Raw genomic sequence first — 10,658 nt, forward strand, 5'->3', positions numbered from 1 at the left:
AGCTTTTTGCGTACTAGAACGGCGCACTAGCATGCACCACTAACTAGTAAGAATCCAAGCAATTCTACCTGCTTGTCTGCCCTTTTTTGTTTGCCAGAAGTGGAGAAGCCTTTCGATGCAGCCATTCTGTCAACAACAGCGACTAAACCTGTGATGTCCACTCGTTAAGGCGAAATATTGCCTTATTTAAACAACAAAACATACAATTTAAAAAATTGTCAGGTTTACGTAAAACATAAAGGTGATTTATTTCCAAGCAACTTCCTTAATTCATAATACGGACACCTTGAAAAAAACAGTATTTGTGTAACAGCACTAAATACCGAAGTTATACTGCCAGGTTATTATGCGGGAGATTACCCACAAAACAAATTCACTGCCTAAATTGAGGCATATAAATAGAGGAAATTCTCGTAAGAACACTAAAACAGCATTTTTTGTATTCTGCAACTCCGTCCTGGCAGAACGCTGCTCCCTCATCTATGCTTAATCTGGGAGGCTCACGATGGCGCCAGTGCCCCTCGCAAATTTTACCCCACTGATGTAACTTAATTTCGACCGTACTGATAGCCAAATTCATGAATATCAATTCTTAGCTTAAGCAGCTGATATCTGTTAACAAGGACATCATGTAGTACTGTGTAGTTTGTCCAATATGTAAATGTTCATATCGTTGCACCGGTTGTGGTTCTTAGCCCTCGAAGCCACTTATTATTGATGCGCAAAAACAACAAATTATGGACAAATTGTTTGTTGTCCGCTTTATAATACATGACAATTGGCTATAAAAATACAATTTTTTAAGTGTAGAGTATACGACATTGCAACTGGTATACTATCCAGTATCACACGAGCAATGGATATAAGCGAGGACTTATTCGTATTAAACCTTGGCAAAAAGCGGAATCACAACGAAAGACCTAAGCTTGCGCCGCTTCCTATGGCAACCGTGGTGGACTTCTCATTGTGCGGGGCGTAGCACTGCGTCTCCAACTGCAGTGTAGGCGACGACGAATGAAGGTCACTGGAAGCTGCTCGGGAATGTAGTAAATGGTATTTGGTCGCATTGAATAATAAATCGATGATGCTGGAGTAATTGGCACTTTGCTTTTGTGTTGTTTTACGTTGTGGTAATAGATGCCGTTGCCTCGGAACGCTCCCAAGAGCAGAAGCCGTTGACCTGCGACTGAAAGCACATACGGCAGGATATATTCGAGAGATAAGTGCCGCCTTCAGAGAGGCTGCTGCTTCGCACTAGGCTGAGGAGCGAAGGCAAGAAACAGCTCGCCGTGCTATTGGGAACAGGAGATGGTATCTTACGAAGTTCGAAGATATGACATGTCGACGGAGGTGGATTTCCATTGCCTGATTTGGTTTTTGCATGTATAAGGTGTTTATGATATACTTGGGCGATGCACTACAGTCCTTGCCGCTTTCATCCGTCAGACCAATTCTACTTGTCGAAACCCCGATAGAAACGAAGTCTGCAAGCCAAATAAGGCCACTTATGTAAGTTATCATAGAGATGTCGACATAAGCCTCCAAGGTCCCCGTGCTGTTTCGCGTGTAGTATATGTTATGATGATGCCAGTTTCAGTGTTTCCACTGAGATGGAAAAAGATGTTCACTTTTCTGCTCTCCTCTTTGCAGGTTCCATCACCTAAGGACCGAATTATGCCTGCGCCGATTCAGATGCAAGGACGTTACCCAAACTGAAAGCAATATTTTTTTTTAGTACTGTATATATCCTGGTGATTCTTTGGCCTACGCGCAGCTTTTTCGTAAATAAAGGTAGCGGATATATTCCGAAATTATGGTGGTAACTGTTTTGAGTTAACGTGTTCGTGACATCTCAGAGATAAGTAGTCTTCTTGATTGTTTTGGTTTTCAGTACAATCTCTATAAATAGACGGAATTGAACCGAGAGGGCTTCAAAACTTCTTTGACGCTTCTCTGTCTTCTTTTACTTCATCATAATTGAATTAGATGTCCTTCAAAACTTCTTTGACGCTTCTCTGTCTTCGTTTACTTCATCATAATTGAATTACATGTCTTCAAGCTTAACATTATATCTGATTGTCATCTAGCATTGCTGTAACTCCCTACGGTACTGACTAGAAATTGACGATACCTAAATCTTTTTGTATGTTGCTTCCATCCATCTCTTTGCCCGATGCATTAGAGATTTTTTGTGTTGTTTGGCAAATTCCAAAAGTAGACTCGTCATTAATAAAGCCTTTCAATCAGGAGGAGGAGGAGGAAGAGAAGGAGAAAAGGCAAGGAGGTTACCGATAAAAGAAACCAGTTTGTTACCCTGCACAGGGGAAAAGCGTAAGTGCATATAAAAGTAGTGGGTTAGAGAGGGATGGGTGAAGTCAGTAACGTCACATCACAGATAAGTCACATCACATCGCGTTACAGTCATATCACGAAACATAACAGCAAAATCATAGCCTTTCGATCAGTCCTGTGTTTTTCATAACGCGGAGAAGTGCCTGGGAGGCCTTCACCGCGGACGATCGCCATAGCCAGGAACCTAGAATCTTAATTTCAGCCAGTGGGCGTCCATCTAGAAGGTCCAGAACACGGCATAGAATCTGTCTTTCCTCACTATATATGAGGCCCTCACAAAGAATGTAGCCTATATAGTCTCGTCGAACCCACAGTTTCTACATGCAGGGCTATTTGCCATAACTATCCCTAAAGAATAAGAGTTTGTGAATGCTACACCAAGAACAGGCGGCACAGCAAAGTTTCTTTAGGTCGGGTTAAGCCAGGTAGAAGATGGAGCTAAAGGTGAGGGTCCAGGGAATATAAGCGCCAGTTCTGAAACCGGCCAGAATTCCACAAGGAGAGCGTGTGTTCCTGGAAAAGGGGATCAACGCACAATCGCTGTCTTGAGGGGCTGTTCGTGCGACCTCGTCCAGCCGGAGATGGCTCGCGATGCCGCTGTGTCCTGGAAACCATTGGTAGATGATGTCATGTCCTTGATGTATGGCATATTGATAAAGTTGTCCTATTTCTTCGACGAGTTGCTCATGGGCTCCACGGCGAAGAGCCGCGTTTAGGCTTGCAGAGCTGCTTTTTATTCTGTGAAAAAATAGACCACCGCTGTGGGCTTTGCTGACAGATACGCCTAATTGCAACGACACGAAGAGCGATTTGCTCGACGGGTTTCGAAACAAACAACAAAGGTGAAAACCCGCGTCTCACATTCAGTAACAGCGCATACATTGCAGCATCCAGGATATGACAATTCTGGCTGTGAAAATGGGCATATTGTTACGATGCGGCAGGCCGATGAAAACAAGAGAACAGAGGACAGAGAGAGATGTTCGATGATAGTGAGATGACGTTTTTTGAAAATGATGCCGAGCTTAGCGCGAGCGCTCCTGTCCGGGCCACTGCCCGCTTCTTTCTTGATCGTCCGTAACATGACCCGGGGCCACCGAGCGATCGTTCCGATCGTGGACGATGAAGTTTACCGATGTTGATGATTTATGGCATGACGATGAGCGTGTCCAGATGCTTGAAGAAGAGGAAGAAGGAAGAATGGAACGGCTTGCCGGCACGATGGTTCACGATGAACCTTAGCGCAGGACACTCTCGGGCCACGCGTTCCCACGACTCGATGGCGGAGGCCAAGGCAAGCACCGCATGGCATAGGCAGGAGAGGATGTCTTGAAGTGTAGCGGTGTCTTGGGTCGGTGGGGTCTTTGGTCGGTACATCTGGTCACTGGGGTCACATATGGTCGTTCGGGTCTCTTCTTGTGTCTTGTGGTCCTGTGTGGCATTTCCGGTCAGTCTCTCCGTCGTCGTGTCTTGTGGTCGGGGCGAGGGAGACGGAGCTGAGGAATGGCAAGGTCTTGCTGGATCCGGCAGGCTGGGGAACAGCCATGCGATGCCTCCTAACCTTCAACCGACGGCGCAAGAAGTCGCAGGGCATCGAAGCTCCAGTCCAGGATAAGGGGGTGCTGATGAAGTACCCAGCATCTCTAACCAAATGTTACGATGCGGCAAGCCGATGAAAATAGGAGAACAGATGACAGAGAGAGATGTTCGATGATAGTGAGATGACGTTTTTTGAAAATGATGCCGGGCCTAGCGCGAGCGCTCCTGTCAGCGCCACTGCCAGCTTCTTCTTTCTTCATCATCCGTAACAATATGTCAATGTTGTTTTACATCCTGCACAAGTGCTATATAATTGTGAATCCCTTAGACGTTCCCAACTTCTTCTATGAGGATGCAATTGCAAATATCTCTGAAGCTGCAAACATCTCTGGCCGGAACATTGTGTCCCACAATGAGCTTGGTGGTACTGCAGCACGGCACCAGGCCTTCCGACACCGTCCGTGAGAGTGGTCGCTGACCGCAAATCTTCTTGCGGTGAACAAAGTATGACCATCCCACCGAGACGGTGTCTCCTCTCTGCTGTGTACACGTAACCCTTTTTGGGATCATAGTTTTCTTTAGGTCGGTCCTTATATTACTGGTGGCTAGGCTTCAGTCTTTCGTAGCTGCCTTCATCACATAAGAGAAAACGGCGGCCATGATGGTGGGACTTGAGAACGGGAGAACAAACGTGCGATCTTGTTTTTTTAGCTTTGTACGGAACTGAGCAGTCTCGTTCAACAAGAAGGGGAATTATTTACTTCAACTTTGGATTTGTACGGCAGCGCGACACGTTACGCTAGCGAGTTTTGTATGAAGCCATGAGGCCCATGTCGGAGCTGATCACACCTACAATGACCTTCGTTAAATGCATGCGGATAGCTTTCTGGCAGTTATGCAGGATAACCGAAGCCTCCAAGGTTCACTGGCCGCTGCACATCGTCCCGCTGCCGCCTGCTGCGACGGAGTCGCCTAGATTCTGTTCAGTGCTTCCAACTGTGGCAGCCATGGAGAGACCACTCAGCAATTATGTCTGGCTGCTGCTACCCTGGCCTGCAGTTTTCAGCCGGCGTCGCTGGTCTTGTGAACTCGTACTTCACACCCCGTGATCCTTGATTTAGCGCCGTATCAGCACCTGCCTTAATTGTGTACCTTCTCTGGCGCATACTGCATCTGTCTCCCAGACAGCGCCGCCACCTCTAGTGACGCCTGACCGCAGTTTTCGACTGTGCCCCGCTCTGAAAGGAACTGCAGGCCCTGAAGACTATGTGACATGCCAGGAATTATGCGAACACATTCATGCTACCGTCGGCGCACAGAAGAAGTGTGCGAAGATGTTGTCCGCGCTACCCCCGCTGTAAGGTCCTCCCTCAAGTGCAAATTTGTGAAGACGTCTCCATAACAAGTACATACAAGCCCATGGGTAAATTTAAGGTTGGATGTATGTGGGGACGACCTCCCATTGTCCACTTTATTGTCATCGTCCCCCCGCGGCCGTTGCTGTTGCTGTCACGATATGGCGCTACATTTTATAGTTAGCGTGAGCATTAACTATCCACAGACGGCGCCAGCAGCCTGGCAGCACAAACGCGACCTCTGGAATTGAAACTGCGCACGGGGGAAAGTCAAATGGCTTTGGGTCTTCCGCATCGGGAACTCGACGAGAGCGGACGCATACTCACGGGACTGTGCTGTCGCCGGCGAGGCGAAGGTTCAATCCATTAATAAAAGTGATCTTTATTTGTATGCAATGAAATACACAAAGAATATTTGGACCGACAGCCGCGGGGCTAGTAGACAGTCCAGTACAGAATAAACTTGATCAGGCAGCCGTAATGAGCACACACAAACACACAAAAAAGAATAAAGCAAACAAACAAAAAGAGTCAACACACATGGAGGAAAATACATTTCAGCAAACAATTCATAGGCGAGTAATACAAAACGCAAGCGCGCAAACAAAAAAGAGGGGCGGGGAGGGGATCATGACTCTTCTGGGCTGTTTATGAAGAACATTTCGAAATTCATTTTAAAGTTAACTGCAAGTTTCACATTAATAGGCAACGTGTTCCAATGGTTTGCTCCAGTAAATTGCACTAAACGTTCTCCGTACACATTGTGGCAGGCAGGGAGGCTGAAATTGTAATTTAATGCATGTCTTGTATTGCGAGATGGTAACAAGAAAATACCAAATGGCAACGGAATACTAGTATTAATGATGTTATTTACGAATACAGAGATTTCGTATTTAATCATGGATTCCAATTAAAGTACTCGATTTTCTAGAAATAAATTATTGTTATTGCAGTTGGAAGATACGTGATATATTATACGAAATGCTTTCTTCTGCAATCTCTGCAAGGGAAGTAGATAAGTTTTGTACGTTTGTCCCCAAGATTCACAGCAGTAGCTGATGTGGCAGTGAAATATGAAAAGTAGACGAACGTAGTATGGTGTACGGGAAATATTTTTTCGCCTTGGTAAGCGTGTAGCAACTGAATGCTAGCGTTTTAGATAGCTTATCTATCTGCTCTTGCCAGTGCAAGTGTTGGCCAAAGATGATACCAAGGTATTTGAAAGACGAAACTTGCTGAACACAATCGTTGTTTAGAGATATGTGAATCGTACTAGGGTGAATGTTTCTTCTCTTGGAGTGAAATACTGCATATTTAGTTTTATCTACATTTATTGTTAGTTTATTAGCACGAAACTATTCTGAAACATTAAACAGTTCGGACGTTATCGTGTTTTCTAGGCCCAAGAGTGACTCAGATGTGAACAAAAGAGCAGTGTCATCTGCATACATAAAGTCTTTTGAAAATTGAACGGCCTGCGGCAGGTCGTTCACGAAAATAGAAAACAAAACAGGACCCAATACAGATCCTTGCGGGACCCCGCAAGTCACGGGTAGTAGTGGGGAGTGTTTATCCCTCAGCACTACTTCTTGTTTTCTGGCGGAAAGGTAGCTGTCGAAGAACTGGAGAGAGGCATTATTAATACCACATGCTTTTAATTTTTCCAATAACTCTGAGTGACAGACGCACTCAAATGCCTTTTTTATGTCGAGGAATATTACTATTGCAATTTGATTTTTGTGAAGAGCCGTGTTAATATGGTGAGAAAGTGATGTGACAGCACTGGTTGTTGATTTGGCTGAGATAAAGCCATGCTGCTCAGCACAGAATACATTATTATCAAGCAGAAACTTGTTCAAATGTAAGGATATTAATTTTTCAAAAACAGTATTGATTATACTAAGCACAGATATGGGTCTGCAACTACTGGGGTCATTGGGATCTCCTGTCTTGTAGACTGGCACAACTTTCGCAATCTTCAAGTTTATTGGATACTGGGAGCTAACCATCGCATGGTTAATTATGTTGCGTAAGGGGGTGCAAAGAATGTCGATATTGTCTTTTAGCACCTTCGATGGTATTCCGTCATAACCACAAGCTTTGTTTTCTCGCAGAGTTTTAATTACTGACCTCATTTCTTCTTCAGTTATCTCCCGGAAAGCGAAGCTATTATTTGTTGCTATAGGTCTTCCTAGGTGAGGCGTTGTTGAAGGGAAGGAATTAATCAATTTTCTTCCGCGCTCAACGAAATTATTATTGAAGGTATCAGCCACCTCCTCTGAGATTAAGTCCGGAAGGATATCTTCTTTTTTCTTTAATCCAACAACATCGCTCACAATCGCCCATATCTTTTTGGAATTTCCTTCCTGTCTCGTAATTAGATTAGTGTAGTATTGTTTCTTTGAGTTCCTCATCATGGCGACCGATTTATTTCTGTAGCATCGAGACTGTTGTTGTTTTGCATCTATTGTTTTTCCACTTATGATAGCATGAATCTTTCTTTTTTCAGGACTTCAAGTAGCTTTTGTCATCCAAGGGCATATACCATGGTCGTAGTTACGCCTAGTGTATGTGTAAGTGGATCGCTCAATTACGTCTGTGATTTTCCTTACCAGATACTGATATTAAATATCTATGTTGTCATCATGCACGCTTTCGAAATCGGTGCACTGAAGCAGCGATCGTACTTGAGCGTAACCGATTCGGGTCGTACGTTTTTTAAACTGCTTGGAAGGACAGCGCAAAGGGTCACAGGGATAAAGAAGAAAGATGGGATTGTGGTCTGAGATGGAGGCGGATTGGTTAGTGACTCGATTTGGCTCATCTATAACATTTGTCAGGTTAAAGGACTGTATCAGCAAGAGGTAATCACGGCAATCATCTTTCAACAACTCAATTTTGACATCACCACAGACAATCAAAGACAATTTATCCGTCGCAAGTGATAATAGCGTAGTTTCCATTACGGAATAGAATTTGTTTAGACAAGCGCTAGGTGGGCGGTAAACAATACCTATAATGATGCCACACTTCAGTTCAATGAACAGTGTTTCAACTATACCTGCTTCATAACCAGCCTTGCATTTACAGCAGTACTCGATCCCTTTTCGAACAAAAAGTGCGAGGCCACCACCACGTGATGCACTATCACGCGGTCGCGAGAGGAAATTGTACCCAGGAATTTCAACAGTTTCACCTTGTTTGAACCATGTCTCTGTCAGCGCAATAGCATCAAAACGATACGAGTAGTGTGACAGACAAGCAACCAAATGATCGAGGTTTTTCCTAGCACTCCGGATGTTGCAGTGTAACACAGATACCTGACCACGCCAAGCCATTTGTTTTCGATTTGAGCAGAAGTGTAAGTCATTCGGAGATATAGTGATTACACGGTAGCTTATATATTACTGTACCTGGGCGAGGTCAGCCATCCGCGTCACCTGCAGTACGTGCAAGTTCTATGTCTTGCGCATCAAGATTTTACCTTCTATGACCCAGACATACTCCCAACCCTTCTCTTTTTTTGCCTTCAAAGCGTGGCTCAGCAGCACTTTCTTTGCCGGGTACAAATGCTCGTTTACATAGACTGGTGAACTCTTTTCTTCTGAGCTGTTCAAACCCAGGTAAAATGTGTTTAGTCTGTTTTTTGGCAGCTTTCAGCATTTTGTCTCTAGTGGTATGGGAATGAAATTTAACCACCACATTTGACTCTTTTTTGTTCATCGATGGCACTCGCTGAACGACATCAATGTCACTCTCACTGATTTGAATTTGCAAATGGCGTGATATATCTGTCAAAGTAGCGACAAGGTTTTCACCCTAAACTACAGGAAGCCCCTTGATTTCCCGGTTACTTCACCTGCTGTACTGCTGCAAGTCAATCACCTCTTTCTTCACGTCTTCTAGTTCTTTTGAGAGGCGATCGTTGTCTTTATTTATTTCTATGCTTTCAGCTTTCACAATTTTCAGTTCCTTTTTCATTTCAACTATTTCTGCTTCAAGCTCCTCAAAAATTGTGTTAATGAAATTCATGGATTTCCGCACTGGCTCAAGCTCATCTTCAATTACTTTTTTGAGAGCCTCTTTCAGCTTTAGCTGATTGGTCTCAAAGTGTGCTGACATGTCAGCAAGTGCTTTCACGACTTCCTTTATAGTCGAACGTGCCTTGACTCCCATAATATCATGTACAGACGGACGGAGCAGTCGAAGAGCTGCTATATAGCAAGAAGCACCTTAAGTAAAAGAAGGCTCATACACGTACCTGCACAGAATGAAGCAGGCAGTTAGTTGCAGCTTAACGTTTGAGCGTCCTGAACTGCTCCGGAATGGTGCTGAGGGTGGGCTAGACAGCGGCTTTTACAGCCTTCCTGTGACGTCGATGCCCCTTCGAGCTGCGCAAGCGCAGCTGACTGCCGGATGATAAAGTGTCGCCGACGGCCCTCCAACAGCCCAACAGCAAAGCGCAGGCACAGCTGGTATCTGGCAGACGCAGCACGTGGATGCTCGATGTAGGCAATAGGCAGGATTTCAGGCGATGGCTTGACGATTTTTTTTCGATGACAGGCTGCACAGAATGAAGCAGGCAGTTAGTTGCAGCTCAACGTTTCGGCGTCCCGGACAGCTCCGGGACTGTTCCCGCCTGCTCATCCTGTGAGGTAAAGGAGCTTATTTCCTGTCATAGCGTGGGCTAACATTTGCCTGTAACCTCGCTGGTGAGTTCTACGAAGTCGATTCATTAGTGAGTTTTACAACTCACGGAGGCTGGTATTTCAGCAGTAGCTGGTTTTCTTGTACGCACGCCGTCCTTTGTTCCCAAGAACACGACTCGCCGTGGTCGGCATACGCTCGCTATAGTGCATGCCCACGGGTTTGGGCTGGCGGGTTTGGACAGTCAGCCACAAACAAGCGGGGTGAACTCATTATTCTGCTATTAAAAATCAACAACAGCGAGCATAAACATCGCACACACTAATTTTGAGAATTACCAGACTATTCCACCTGGTCTCGAGCGAGATGACGAACAATGTGTACCGTGTTTAACGCGCTTGCATGCAGATTGGAGAGTGAAACTCGAGGAAAAATGAGTCAAGCAGGTTGAGGGACGAGAGTGTCGCTTCTTTCAGAATCTAAAGGCTTTGCAGGCTTCGCGGAGAACCACAGGCCGCGGATTCTAAGAGGCTTATTTGTGAGGCTTACGTGGTAAAGGGATAACCTGAAAACGAAGCTGGCTATAAAGTGTGAAAGAGCACTGAACAAGGGTAGAGGGGGAAGGGCGGGCTCAGTTCACAACCCGAACCAACGTTTCGCAAGTGGACTTGCCTTCGTCTGGGCCCAGACCAAGTCAAGCTCACTTGTCGAAACGTTGGCTTGACTTGGGAACTGAGGCTCCCTGTCCACCCTTTGCACTGAATG

The 10,658-nt window shown here is 45.3% G+C and overlaps 1 protein-coding gene across 1 annotated transcript in view; it reads right to left on the reverse strand.

The window, feature by feature from the left end:
• LOC146184548 (uncharacterized) overlaps positions 1–9,793 on the reverse strand; it is a 79,039-nt gene extending 69,246 nt beyond the window's left edge. The window contains exon 1 of the mRNA XM_084608809.1: positions 9,508–9,793. The gene's annotated coding sequence lies outside the window, so the exon portion shown is untranslated. The remainder of the gene's footprint in view (positions 1–9,507) is intronic.
• Positions 9,794–10,658: the final 865 nt, after the last annotated feature.

Source organism: Amblyomma maculatum, chromosome 7 (assembly GCF_055883805.1).
Source record: "Amblyomma maculatum isolate TAMU_Amacu chromosome 7, ASM5588380v1, whole genome shotgun sequence".
NCBI classification, from domain to species: Eukaryota; Metazoa; Arthropoda; class Arachnida; order Ixodida; family Ixodidae; genus Amblyomma; species Amblyomma maculatum.